We start from the raw sequence: 13,004 nt of genomic DNA on the forward strand, positions 1-13,004 counted from the left end.
GCACGAAAAAAAAGAACACGATCGATGCATACAATTCTCGTTCTACGCACTAAAACTAAGGTATGCGACCTCCTTTGCCGATATATACATCGTCTAAGGTAGCCTGCGCGCATTTTTGGAGCCTTTTCGAAGAATGTCGAACGAACTCACCCACCAGTGTGTGCTTAGCGCTCACAAATACTACGGCGCCGTTTTTTTTTTATTCTTGTCTCTGAATGCTTCCACACTGCAGTTTACGCACATACAATCTATAGGTTTGTACACATTGCTTACCACTTCCTGCACTACGTTCACAATGACCTAACCACAAAGGAGCGTTCCGCCTGCACAGAGGTTTTGCACTGAGAAAACTTTACGCTGCTCGCGCGCCATCTGTCGGGGCAGCGACGTATCTCAGATCTCGTGGATTTTCCGGCTGTCCCCGCATGCCAGCGTCACTGTGCCACGTCATGAAAAAAGGATATGACGCGGATTTCTCATCACAACGTTATCATGTCGGGCAATTGTTACAGAGTTGAAACCGACTTTTCCGCTGAGCGGTAATCTTAAATCTCTCACTTTAAGTTCAAAACCGTAACTAAAGCCAGTGCACTGTTCTTGGCTTCAAATAAAACGGTTTACCGGGCTAAAAAAATGCGCTGCACCCTCCAGAGCTAAGCACGCATGCTCGAAAACACGGCGCAGTAGATATCGCAACCAACTGCGCACATTTTCCACCAACTGCGTTGTCTGACCGTTCGCGTTATGGCACGTGCCTTGCTGTTTTTTTCCTGGCGTTCAATGCCGTTGTTTTTTTTTTACTTTTCCCAGTCAGGAGTCCAAAAACACTGCGAACCTAGGAAAACCACGCACTGAACTGAAACGTAGGCGACTGAGGATTTGCGCGTACTGCGCGAAATATTTATTCACAACAAAGCCGCGGCCCCGCAAGAGTAATATTTAAAACATTCATCCGCTTTTGTTTGTTCTAACGAATTTCATTCACGACAATGCCAACATAGGAGTTGATAAGCACTAAACACAACTAATATGAATTGATGGTCCTAGAAGACATTAAAAAACCATGAATTGAAAGTTACAGGATTTTCTTTTAATAATGCAGCCCGCTACTCGCCATTGTTGGTTGCTCACGATTTAACAGTGGAGTTCAGGAAGCGAGGGATGCTGCTTGGTTGTTGGTGTAGCTGTTTATTACTATACTGTACTTGAGGAACAGAATTTGTCGTGACACAGGAATGAGGAGAGCATCTTTCATCGATCCGTTCTTGATTCCACATTCTCGTTTTCAAGCTACCGCAAGGCCGTACATTGGAGCTGGCTGAGTTATGCGAGAGTTACTGAGGCCATTGTCTCATACCACTCTTTTACGCTCCTCTGCAGAAAATGAGAATGCCTGCAACTGCGCAGCTATGACTGTAGAAGATTCGGGAGTCGCTGTGGCGCATCAAGCCGGAAAAAATGGCTGAGGCTTAATTTGGTTAACCCTGGTCAGATGCGAAGCATATGGATGGCTAGGCTTGGTAATACATGGCTTTCCTTGGTTGAATACTTGGTCATTTTAACACAACCACTAGAAGCCTTCGTCGTGGGGGAAGACAACGGCATGGCTACAGCGGAACGCCGACTAACCCCGAGACGCGCGTTGGGTGGGCGCCTGGATTGCCACGGAAACCGCGTCCGCCTGCCCGGTGGAGCGAGCGTTTCACCTACACCGAGTGTGAACGCGCGTTCGAAATGCGCGGGAATGCCGCTCGAGGACATTCCGGTGTCTGTGCGATGGCATCGTTCTCCCTCTCCCAGCGCGTGACGGCGATCTGTCGTGACGCCATGTGTCACGTGGTATGTCACGTGGTGTGACGTCACTGTACCACGTGGTCTGCACGGCGTGCAACCACAGAGACGGCGCGAGGTGGACCCCCATCTTCTTCTGCCGTGACGTCATATGCCAGGTGGTATGTCACGTGGTGTGACGTCACTGTACCACGTGGTGTGCACGGCGTGTAACCACGGCGAAAGGCTGTAGTGTACCTCCGTCTTCCTCTGTCGTGACGTCATGTGTCACGCGGTATGTCACGTGGTGTGACGTCACTGTACCACGTGGTGTGCACGACGTGTAACCACGGCGAAGGGCTGTAGTGTACCTTCGTCTTCCTCTGTCGTGACGTCATGCGTCACGTGGTATGTCACGTGGTGTGACGTCACAGTACCACGTGGTGTGCACGGCGCGTAACCACGGCGAAGGGCTGTAGTGTACCTCCGTCTTCCTCTGTCGTGACGTCATGTGTCACGTGGTATGTCACGTGGTGTGACGTCACTGTACCACGTGGTGTGCACGGCGCGTAACCACGGCGAAGGGCTGTAGTGTACCTCTAGTAATATGCTTCGCATGAAATACGCACACACTCTGGTCGCTATGCTCGACAACAAGAAGATGCAGGTGAATTTGCAGGTGCATGAAACTTAAAAATTCCTAAAGCAACTGAACTGTCTTGTCCCACCACGGATGCTCCTCCAGCTGCGCAAGCCGCAAGTGCGACTCAGTGGGCGAGAACGTAGACCTGCTCTCAAACCGAAAAGTAGTTGGGTTATTGTTTCCCTCATGCAGCTACTCTCCTTTAAAAGATGTACAAAAATGTGTTCAGTTGTTTCAGCAGTGCCGATGGAAACTTCCAGTTAATTTTGAAGAACCTATTCAATGCGAACATTTTTGTTCACATGATCAATTTAATAGTACAGAAATCTGTAAGTGCTCTGTTTAAATACGCTGTTTTCTGCTGACGTGGTTAATGACAAGCAATTTTCTTTGATTTTATGAGGACTGGAGGGAGGTTGGCCTACACCACTCACCATGTACAAATCCATACGCATTGCGCCTTTGTAATTTAAAACACACCATAACGCCTCTACTGAAATATTTAGATGTCTATCCTAGCGGTCTTCAAAACAGCGGAAGAATGATCAGATCAACTTCAGGAGGAGCTGGAGGAAGAACATAAGATAATGCAGGAATGAAAGCGGGAGGAAGAAACCCTGCACTGGGTGGAAGGGGATGAGGGGAATGTAAATGGCAACGAGCAAAGGGAAAAGCTGGAAAATGAAGTCATTATGTGAAGTCACAGCTTATCCTGCAGGCCCAGAACTCTCAAGAACCGAGCAGAGCCTGGGAGGCCTTCACCGCCAAGAGTCGCCTTGTCCACTGGAATAGAACCATTACTTTGGAATTTGCAATAATGTGACACAATGAAGATACGTATTAATATTGATTCCCGGAATAGAAATAACTGCATGCTACTATCGATCTTGCTTTTTATAATTGACTGGCGTTTAGCTATTAAGTGACAAAAAGAAGGCTAAAGAATAGTTAGTTAATCAGTGCAAGGTAACGGCGGGGCATGATCCTGTTGAAGCAAGCATTTTCAGCGAGGACCTGAGAGTCAATAGCGCATATGCCTGACTTCGTATGTGATAAGAAAAGGCATATCTAAGCTGATATATCGATATCGCATTGTGGTTCGCTTAGTCAATTATTTGCAGCATTTTATTTTTTTTAATCCTGTCACACTGCATTACACTTCATAGTAGGCTTCCTTACTTTCCAGACATTTCAGTGCTCTGAAAATAAAGCTGAGGGCCGAAAAATAATTGATGAGAAGGTATTTTTATGCTGCCGTTCTAATGCATTTCGTTGTATTATTTCACAAAAGGAACCAACCTCAAGTTATTTGTTTGATTTCCCAAATCTTTCTGCACTATTAGTTCCGTTTGAGCGAGGTTGCCGATACCCAAAACTATTTTTAATGCCATCCGGTGCTGCTCAGGATTTTCATTCCACCACACTTTCTCCTGAGTCCACGAGAGGAATCTTAAGGCATTTCCGGGCTCTGTTTTCCCAGAGCAGGTATGCTCGAAATTTAGCCCCACTCGGAAATGATTAGCAGTGATGATTCGGAAATGATTACTCGTAAATAATTTGCTGCGCTGGTGGCCTACTATATAAGCCTAGCCGCTTGAAGCTTTTGAAGCCCGGCGATATTGGAACGAATATTATTGGTAGAAACGGGACCAGCTTGTCGCAAACTAAATCTGCAAGGCTGCTTGCCCTTTCAAGATTAGTTAGTGACCACGCGTTTTTTAACTGAAACTTAATTTGCTCAGGTGAGTGAGCTGTGCGAAAACAACACACTCATTACCAGTTAGCTAGTTCCGCGGGTAGCGCAACTAGTTCCGCAGGTAGCATCATCGCACATGATCGCATGTTTGATCGACTGGTTATGCAAACAGTCCCCTTACAGAGGAAAGAGAGTTCAGTTACCACTCGAGCCGCCGCGGTGGCTGGGTAGTTATGGCACTCGGCTGCTCACCGTCAAGATGCGGGTTCGATCCTGGCCGCGGTAGCCGAATATTTTTGGAGGCGAAAGTCTGGAGCGCCATGCACGGTGCGATGTCAAAGCACGTTAAAGAACCACAGGCGGTCGACATTTCCGAAGGCCTGCACTACGGCGTCCTTCGTAACCTGAGTCGCTTTGGTACGTTAAACCTCCGTAAACCATCTGGTAACCTCTCAGTGTACTGAAGCCTGATTAGAATGCGGGCACAATAACTTTTTGTAGGCATATTTTAAGGACGCGTTTGGCCGGAATACAGTAGACTGTTTTTGAGCTGTGACATACTTAAAAAGATCTTGTTAAGAATGACTAGACACTTCCTTGGTTTACTTTACCGAGGTCAAAAGCAGTTGTTCTTCCTAGTCTGCGCTTTAACTGTGCACTCTCCCCACTTAGTATTAGATATGTCTTAGAATGCTTAGCGGGAAACACTTTCCGGCAACGACAAAGAGACTGTTAAATCAGGTAAAGTAGGGTATAGAAAAACCTTAAACAAAGTGGGTTACTCACAGTTCGTGACATTCCCAAATATAAATGAGGAATGGCTCTGACTTCAATCGATACTGCAAAGAATGATAAAGTATTTTCATATTGGAGAAGCGTTGCTTCATATAGCAGCATCGTGTTTTTTTTAGCAATTCTAGAAAGAGCTTCAGAATCTCGACGAGAGCAAGTTCTGTACGTAATTTTTTTTGCACTATTATGAAGCCAAATTGATTTTTTTCCAAATAACGTGTACGAGTGGTCACTTTGTCTGACTTAGACAACGCAAGCAGGCGTGTATCGTGTGTCTACTTGAGGGGTTGGCTTTGCGCCACTTATACACTATGTCGCATTCGTGCGAAACACATAGTTTCCGACAATTTTGGCACTCGCAGTGTGCTTCTTCTAACTCGCTTTGTAGTACCTTAATCACAGCATTACCAGGATGCATAACATTTTCTTTGGAATCTGCCTACTCTGCACAGGAACAACCTCCCTCATGTTTTTACGTGTCCTTATCGCAGTCCTGGAAGGCTACATCGGCATGCAATACCGTATAAGAATTTCCATTTTCCACTGAGTCATGCAATCTAGCATGCTAGGCTCTGTAAATGGAAGTATGCTGCATCCGTGCAATCAAATAAATAGTTGTTTTTGCACCACTTGGGACCTTTCGACTCGCGACAAATGCTTCGGTTCCTTTCAATGTCTTCATCCACACTAACTTGTTCTCTCTACAAGCGCCCAAAAGAAGTGTTGTTTGCTGTGAAGGAAAGAGGTCGTTTGATGAGAGTTTAAGTTTAATGCTTCAAGTGACCAATGTTTTGCAATGAATTCAGAATCGGCCGTTTATCTGCCGTGCTTGCGCACTTTATCTGCAACAATATTTCACAGGCTACGAAAGCCCCAGGCTACAATACGAACACTTTCCTACAGCAAAGTATTTCACATTAAATTCTGAAGTGTGATATCACACTGTGCCTTTCAGCAATTTCTTTAAATTTTACTCTGCAAATATGCCGCAACCCTTCAAGAGCACATATTTAAATCTTGGTCTGTTCGGAAGAAACAGCGCCGTTCCTGGCGGCAATTCTCGAGCTAAGGTATTCTCTAAATGCGCTTTATTTTTCGGCAATTCGATTGAGAGGAAGAATTATGAGAATTGGAGCGAGTGGCTTCTGCGCCCGTTCAAAGTGGACTTAGGAACCACAAGCAATGCAGCGTGTCAAGGCTGGTGATATCTGCACCTATTTTGAACAGAAGTAGTGATGGTAAATGCTAAGGTAGCACGACATGGAGCATGTGGGCAGCATGTCTGAACTCCTACTGCAGCTTTGCTCTTCCTGCTGTATTGTTTCGTTGCACCCTTCAGTGATGAATAAGGACGCGAGGACGTAAAAAGGAAAAATGAGTAGCAAGAACTTAAAGTAATGAAACCGTGTCAAAACCAAGCCAAAATCTGTCAAACTATCGCGAATAGCTCAAGAAGAAAAAAAGCGTTTTGCAGGCATCGGGAGCCATCGATTGCGCACAGCTGCACACGGGATAGCGGTCGCGTCGTGCAGCTCTCTCTTCCAAAGATGGTGATGAATCCTCTCATGTACCTACTCGTATATGTAAAGCGGAGGTTGTCGCAGGCGCCCATGTCGTCGTCTATTAATGAGCCGTTGCCGGTTCTGCCCCGGAAAGCAGCTGTGTTGTTCGCTGGGTTCGCATCGTTAATCATCAAAGACACAATGCGCCCCAGGTTCTAACGAAGCTCAGGCACTGAGCCTCCGCCATTTCAACAACTGTGCTGCACACCTGCTCACTGCAGAGCGGCCACGCAGCTTTGCTTTCTGTGCTGCAGCGAGGTGCGGCTTGACTCGAGTAGTTGTTGTGGTGAAACGCAGGTAATTGCTGCTGGTGAAAACTAAGGCTTCAGCGGACTAGCCTATCCATTAACCGTGCCGGTGGTTTTAGGAATGCACCTGTGGTCGCTGGCTTCACATCGTTACCGGGCCCTATCTATGTGAGCGACTGTGCCGTACTGACGCGGACAAAAAAGCGGACGTGTAAAGTAGTTCATGCTTTGCAGTTCATGTCCTGAGCGACTTAGCATCTTAGTTGACATCTTAGTTGAAATCAAGAAGAAGAAATGGGCTTGGGCAGGGCATGTAATGCGAAGGCAAGATAACCGCTGGTCCTTAAGGGTAACGGAGTGGATTCCAAGAGAAAGCAAACGTAGCAGGGGACGGCAGAAAGTTAGGTGGGCGGATGAGATTAAGAAGTTTGCGGGGATACAGTGGCGGCAACTGACAAAGGACAGGGTTAATTGGAGAGACATGGGAGAGGCCTTTGCCCTGCAGTGGGTGTAGTCAAGCTGATGATGATGATGATGATGAAAGTAGTTCTCTCTCTTTCGCAGTGGGGGATGTCCGGGACGACGAGGCTATCTTAGTGAAGCATAGGTAGTCGCTGTCACAGGAAACGCAGGCGTCTGTTTTGGCTCGCCTGAGTCGTAGGCAATGAAGTCCAGGTAAGTGGCTGGTTTCTTCGCTGGCTTCGTCTCCGCAACAACATAAGACATGGCTGGCCAGGACCTCAACGAACCAAGGGTACGTGGCCTCGGTGATCTGAAGACACCCCAGCACGGACGACCAACCAGTCCGGTACAATATCTCGCTTGATGCCTCATGCGCATGGACATTTAAGTATCTGTTATTTTCTCATTTTCTGCATACTATTCAGGATTCATAACTTATAGCGCAGCTCTGCATCTAATTTAAAATTCTACCATACCTTTAAGTATCTCCTTCGTTTATCCGTTCTGCTGAGATCAAAGTATTACTTAGCTGCATCTTGAGCTATACTAGTAGTTGCTATTCATTCAGGTTACATGGAAATGCAGTTCACTAGATCTGCTCTATGTTCTTAATTACTTTAGTCTCATGGTTACGATGTGAACGGTATATCAGTCTAAAGAAGATGTATAACGTTACGTTTGCAATGCTTCTCTGTCTAACGGGAACTGTTCCTCGCATCGTAGGTTTAGTTAGTTTTATTTACAAATACGTTAAGGCTAACGCTCGCTTCTTCTGCATTAGTTCCTCAGTTATTCTCTCTGAACCACCACCGTATGCACTAATCAAAGCAATCTCCTAAGAAGACTGAAGATTACCAAGGTGCTCTTCTACACCACCGAACACATTTTACTTTTCTATAAAAATCTGCTGAAAACTTTTCTACACCTTGTGGTTTGCGCATGATGATCTTCCCTCCTATGTGCCATTAAACCCAACACAAACATATATGGTGCTCTTCCTTAGCATTAAAACCCAAAACTTCCCAATAAGATGCTCGGAATGCACCCTGTAAACTCTCAGTGAATGTCAACGGTGAGATCAAAGCTGCCTGCTTTACGTGCATACCATTTTGTATTTTATGAGTTTACCTGTGAAGGACTATCCGTGCGGCACAACCCGAAAAGCTCCTTTCGAGTCCATTTGCATACCCTTTTCCTCAATATAGTTGCCCAACCCTTCCATGTCTGCACATATTTTGACTGAATGATTTTGTTTTTTATAATGTGTGATAAGTACGTACAGGAATGCATTAAACCTGTGCACAATTTTATTGCATGCAATATGGCATTAATGTACTATCTTGTACCTTCTCCTAGGGCTCGCGTCATGTTTGGTTGTGTCAAATCTATGGTTCACAAGATTAGAGTGGCGGTTACGATAAAAAATAACGTCTTATCAACAGATAATAGACTTCCCTCAAAAATTTTCAACCCCTTGATATTCCCTCTTTTATGAGCTCAGGTATGCTTTCTGTACTTCATAGCTTCCGGCACGCAAGACTTCGTAAACCATTCTGTAACCTTACTGTATCTAGCGAAGCTGCATCCGCTGCACATTGAAACGCCTGTCCTGTATACATCTAGTACACTCATCCTTCTGCTTGCAGCACCAGGCTCATAACTTCATGCGCCTATCTGACTCTGCCGCTCTCTACTGCGCTTGCATACTTTTGAAACCACTGTCATACCCGTACGGACCATTATAATTTCACCTTCGCACTACACGTGCTGTCCTTGCCCACTTCTTGATTTCGATTGGTTTATAACAACATCGCGCGTCTGCCTCGACCAACTCTGCTCTCTTCCTGTCTTTAACCAAACATTTTCCTTCCCATGGCTGGCTGCAATATGCTCACTTAAGGTCTAACACTTTTCGCTAGTCTCTACGTTTTTGCCCCATAGCTACATGTCGGTAAGATGCTGGTGTGTTATGTATCCTTCACGTGAGGTGCACCGGTCATTTGATATTTTTGACTTGAGCGTTCAAGCCAAATGCGCTCCGTCCAAGTCTGATTCTCGAGGTTATTCCACTTTCGTGGCTAGTAGCAGCGGTCACTACACTAGATAATTAGGAGCATTTTCTGGCGATTGAACACTCGTCCCTGCTGTCATAAAGTGTTTACCTCTACCGGGACTTCTGAGAATTACTTTGGTTTTTCGCATCATAAATTTAAACGCAGCGTTTAGGTTTCCTTGTGTTGGGTCTCAGCAACGCTGTGCAATTCATCTCGTGTGTTTTTAGCACAGCGATGGTATCAGCAATTTCTATCTTACAGTGGTGTCCTCCACGAACTTTTGTCCTGCATTCATGGTATTCAAGTATTCAGTATTCCAGCGTTAGTAATGGGAATTATACAATTTGTTTTTGCAGTGCTATGATCGCTTTGAGACCTGTATATATCGGTTCCTCTCCCCTACGGATGCCTCTTCTCCGTAATGAAAACTGCTGCTTGTTTAAGCAAGGCTTTCATGGCTGCTCTTGTTTTAGATGGAGCCAAATGCTGCACCAGGAACTACGAATGTTACATGGCCACCTGCTCCAGGAGATTGTGCACGAGGCTAAGTTGTTGACATGTCTCAGAGCTTATTGAACATGAATGTTGCTTGTTGCACAACCGTCTGCCTTCCTTCCTGGACATAATGCTGGGGCCGGCAGTGTCATGTTGAACCAGCCGTGCATACACGATTGATGGAAGCATGAACGGTGGAAAAATGGTTGCAGGCGCAAAAGCAATCGGTTTTCACAGGGCTTAAAGCAAATCAAGGACGTCTATACTAGGTCTAAACAAAAGCTGTCTACGGAAGTTTCAGCTGCAAAGCATTAATATGAATATCGTGACAACTGGCGTCCTTGATAGGATTTTTGGATACAGGGAATGTTAGCTGCCCATATGACGGTGAGGCTACAGTAACACTGAATGAAAACGGCACTTTTAAATCTTATAGGAGACAATGCGTTTAACTAGGTAAATAAATAAAACGCTTCATGGGTTATGTGCAGCATGCCTGAGCTAATAATTGATCGCCTTTTTATGCAACAAGCGTTTGGAGCGAACAGGCTGTGATTAAGCGTTGGTTTGGCGCTGGGTAGTCAGGGCAGGGAATCAAACTTAAGCAAAGGGGCTGGCTCTCATCAACTACTTTGAGTGCGTGCAGAAATGCGCACTGAGGTCCTGACCAGCTAGCCGCACTTGTCTACCAAGGAAGGTAGAGAAGCAAGGTGTTTTCAGTCGTTGCCAGGAGTCAGTGCTCTCAGATAACATGATTGCTTCGCCTGTCTCTGTCTCGGTAGCTGTACGGTGTCATAAATAGCCTTCGAAAGCCACCCTAATTCTCCCTATGCCCCACAAAAGAATGATAGTCTGGGCTTCTATTTACTTAGCCTAGCTTTACGAGCTTTCTGCTCTTGCACCCACCCACACGTGTGACCCTAAGAAGTAGCTCAAGCCATAGCTGTTTCGGACGGATCTTAATAAGGTAAAGAGGCTCGAGGGTACATGTTTTAAAATAAGTAGTATTATGTGCTGAAATTTTATGCCCATTGTTCTGTGAGGGAATTTTCACCGGTGTTCAAGAATCTATTTGCTATTGCTTCGCAGTTTTGTTGAGCATTGCTACTTTGCTTATCAACTGGCCGTGGCATTCCAGTTTCCAAAACTGCTTGTAAACTCAGAAACAGCACTTGCATACGGTCCTCATAACTACAAAGTCATGTCTAAACAGAAGTGGGCCTAGGTGAATAGAAAAGCTGGAGCTGTTGTGTTGTAGTTCCATTTGCCTCTTCACCTCGAAGCATATAGGAACAAAAAGCACCTTCGCTAAGAAAACACTGCACATTTTCTCAGCTTAAAATTACTTCGTATAGACCATGTTGAAGAAATTAGCGACCTCCCATAAATATTCCTAAATTTTTTGTGTCAGTTTTAGAGCCACGTTGTAGGCACATCTTTATTGGCAGTATGGAGCAAGGCCTCTTTTTTGTACAAGGTAAAAAGAATGAAAGAGGTCGCATTTTCCTATTCTTTTCCAGTCTCAAGATGTGCAATTAGGCCGTACTTTTTAGAACATCCTCCAATAGAGATCAGTCGTTAGGCAGACTGATTCATGTATATCCATTGCATTGCCTCACAGTATGCGTCTAGCAAATGAGCATATTGCATTTTTTTTAATTAAGTGCATTAGCAAATGAGCATTTGTTACTTTGTATTGAGTGCAAATCTATAATGCTCCCGGCAAAGAAACACTACAGAGTGTTATCTGAATGTCTTCGGTCACAGCAATTATCAGCAAGAGATGTCGTCGGGCTAGTTGGCTTGATACTTATAAGGCCATGAAATGTTGTGCACAAAAAAAGACGACATGAAAACAGAAGAGATGACAGGACAATCGCTCGTCCTGTCGTGTCTTCTGTCTTCGTGTCGTCTTTTTTTGTTGAAAACCTTTCATGGAATTACCAGCGATTATCGTTGTGTAAACCGCAGTGCTACATGCCTATTTTAAATCAAGAACTGAGGCGTATTACTTTTTTTGCATGAAGTATGCACATTTCGTACACTGTAGGCATTCGCGATGCCTATATTAACTACCTCAAAACTGGAGGGACTAAATCGATTTCGTCAATAGATGTACTCATAATATAAACAGTGACAACATTTGCAAGAAGAGCACAACTGCTGGTATGCCACACTGAAATTCTTACTTGTAATATGTGCAAGCAAGGTAGCTTGTTTTTACCGTAGTTAAAACCAGCCGAGTTTACAAAACACGTCTCCAAGGTGTAATAGGGTGGTCTTCAAAAAGTACATGCAGTTAACCAAATCAGCTTTCCCGTAGAAACAGCAGCTGCGGCTCGTGAATTCTTATATCAGATTTCTCACATTTATCGCGTGTTTTTGTGAAACCGGTGAAGGGTAATATAGGTGCTTCGTTATAGACCGATGGCTTCAGAAGTTTAGCAACACCATCTCTGGGAAGTGTCAAGAAACATGTGGTTCGGTTTATATATTTGGCTTTTGAACATAATTTCAAAACATATCTTTTAGTGTTCGCAGTCTGGCGGAAAGTTGCCCTCGATATTCGCTCTCCTAACGAAAGCGGCGCGAACTTTTAGGTTTTTCAAGACATATTACGACTCATCCCATTGTCACGATAATTACTAGTTTTCTGTGGTGCAGCAAATAAAATCGGCTGACCGCAATGTGGCCGCAGACACACGGGCAACCAGGAACCACTCGGTGGGCTACGTTCAAAATTAAGCTCAAATGACTGGGATACTTATTTGAACTGCAGTATAAAGTCTGAACATAGAACCGCTACGAATAGCGGCCAGCACTGGTCAAATGATTCCTCGCCACTTTGAGTTTACTGTTATTTGAACATTTTCCTTGCACCAGTCTATATTCGTTCTCCTTGAAGCTTATCTATTCCCACGTCAACATATTCACGCATAAAAATATTTAAAAAAAAAACGTTCGGAATACGTGTTTAAATAAACCTGCTTTTCTAGCTTTTGTGGAGTCACGGTCTTGCTCGGTAAAAATATTTTTTCTGGCTTTATGCCAGAGCAGAGTTTGCACGGCTCAGGCAGCTGCGTAATTCCAGAAGTTTAACAGTGGTTTGGGCTGTTGGCTAGAAAACGAAAAAATATAACGCCACTCAATGCCTGCAAAATATATGCGATGTGCACGTGCTGAAAATCGGGCGCTGTGTCGTGACACAGGGTGGAAAATTTGCGCAGTTGTGTTTTTGCATACTGCGTCGCAGTTTCGAGTATACTCGTCAGAATTTAAAGC

The sequence above is a fragment of the Amblyomma mixtum genome, chromosome 9 (genome assembly GCF_055824585.1).
Source record: "Amblyomma mixtum isolate Tamu chromosome 9, ASM5582458v1, whole genome shotgun sequence".
NCBI lineage: Eukaryota > Metazoa > Arthropoda > Arachnida > Ixodida > Ixodidae > Amblyomma > Amblyomma mixtum.